This window comes from Aplysia californica, unplaced genomic scaffold (genome assembly GCF_000002075.1).
Source record: "Aplysia californica isolate F4 #8 unplaced genomic scaffold, AplCal3.0 scaffold00093, whole genome shotgun sequence".
NCBI lineage: Eukaryota > Metazoa > Mollusca > Gastropoda > Aplysiida > Aplysiidae > Aplysia > Aplysia californica.
In genome coordinates this window covers 1,133,346-1,135,617 of record NW_004797363.1, presented here as the reverse complement: position 1 = coordinate 1,135,617, position 2,272 = coordinate 1,133,346, and positions in this window count along the sequence as shown.

Below are 2,272 nucleotides of genomic sequence, written 5' to 3'. Positions count from 1 at the left end.
TGGTTGCTTGTTTATGTTTTGAAGTTGACCCTGGTTTTTTTCCCTCTATTAAATTTTTGTTTAATTAGTTTTAATCAAATCTTATACGGGGTGCCCATTACGAAATGGGATCGGCGGGTCGGGCCGATTTGTTTTTGAGACGACAAAAAGTCGGGCGATGGGCCCGACCTGCCGTAATGGGCACCCTATTTCGAAAGGGAGATGGGGGGTTCGAGTCCTTTAAGATCAATACAACGAGCTGTCTCGAGAACTATGTGGATACTTTGAGTGATTCGGAGACGATCTGTTCGATGCAAGGAGGTTTTACAGTAAGGTATGTTGTAAGGTCCTTGGTTCGCTATTGTTAAGATGACGGCGAGATGGGCTAGTTTTAATACATGTGAGCACGAGCAGAAATTACAGATCTTACACTGTGAATTGTAGACGGCAGTGCTGTGTGGTAGGCTACAGTGTCGGTAAAGTACCGGAATTCAATTTTGCAAGTAGGTCTACCACCCAGCGCTGCAATTCACAAAGTTTAATATTATGCGATTTCTGCTCATGCTGACTGGGTGTTGAGTTCCGCCACCACCAGTACTGGTATCGCGGTACCGGCAAAGGTTCTCCACGAGAGGAGGATCTTTGGTACAGGGACCATTAAAAGGACCTTAATTAGACTGAACTTCCTTGACTGAGAGACTGAGAATAGGAGACGTCAAAGCCAAGACCGCAAAGGCTCTGGGCGTGTATATGTCTCGCTTGCTCTCCACCCCTGCACCCCCCACCCCCAAGCATCCTCGCCTTATAAGTCATTTTGTAAAAACCTTATTTGTGCGCACGCGCGCGTTTGTGTGTATATGTGTGTGTGTGTGTGTGTGTGTGTGTGTGTGTGTGTGTGTGTGTGTGTGTGTGTGTGTGTGTGTGTGTGTGATTGTTTGTGTTTTTCGTGCATGCGTTTGTATGTGCTAGTGGCGTCGCGTGGGTTGCAGACAAGGTGGTGCATAATTGGAAAGTGAGCAAATGGGCAATAAGTTTAGTAGCTACTATTTAGATTTCTAGAGAAAGTCAATTAGAATCTGCTGGATATCCCGTAATCTACATCTATCGATATTTACAACTGTTTCTAGATGAAACCGCATAAAGGTTGTAATAAAGTGAAACAATACTAACAGCTCACTATGCTCACCATTTAAAGATTTCTAATTACTTCGGTTGCACCAGGACTTGCTACACAATAGAGGGAGACAACAGTTTCAATACCCATTCTTCATTGAGTTACCGTAGACTCTACTTAGTGTAGTCGCGGAAACTTGGATCAAATTTTTAGCCTGCACCAGTTTCACGCACTTTTCTTCTTGAGCGGAAAGAGCGGTGCCTAGATACTAGATTTCTCTACAGTGACAAAAATAACTTTGGTGCAAAGATTTTGCTTGCTCCCAGCAGAGACTACCGCAACCGGTGCGACGAGCATAAACCATCCTCGCCATCCGTCTCTTCACTAGCGCAGCAAGGATTTAGTTGTAGTACATCTAGTCTAGGGGTGTGAAGGCCAGGGTTATTTTTGTTTTTTTGTAAAGTGTTTTACGGCGCTCGCAACTGCATAGGTCATATGAGCGCGCGGGACACACCTAATATTTTCAGTTGGTAGGAAATTTTGAATTTTGCCCGGGTGGCGGCCGAAGCCTACTCTTATCGATTTTAGACCACCAAGGGATCTTTAACGTGCGCAACTTGCACACGGGCCCTCCGAGATTTTTCGCCCTTGTCCGAGAAGGCTAGGTGTAGATCTTTCCTACCAGAAGATCAGGGGTGTGGCAGAAAGACAGCAGTAAGGAGGGGCCAAGGAGTAGCAGTAGAAAGGCTGCAGAAAGAGTCAGGAGCCCAGAGGAGGGGCAAAGGAGGTGAGGGGGTGGGGGCAGAAAGTGGAAATGAAAGCAGACAACAGAACATTGCTAGAGAGCAGGAAAGGAGGTGAAAGGAGACAATTTTAGAGAAGAAAATTTGTTGGTCGCTACCCGGATTCGAACCCGGGACCTTTGAATGAGAGGCCAACACCTTAACCTCTAGGCCACGAGAGCCCCCAGGCCAGGGTTAGGTGGAGCGCTAGCACCAATTGCACCAATGGCGCCCCACCATTGGTGTGTGGTGTGTGTTTAGGGCTGTACCCCGGTAGCAAACCCGCTCGTGCTCGCAAGCCCCTAGTTCAAGTCACAAGCCTCAAATCACTAGGCAAAACCTGGCGGTATAAGCGGGGCTCGTGGTATAGTATTATATGGTATAATTGAGGGGGGGG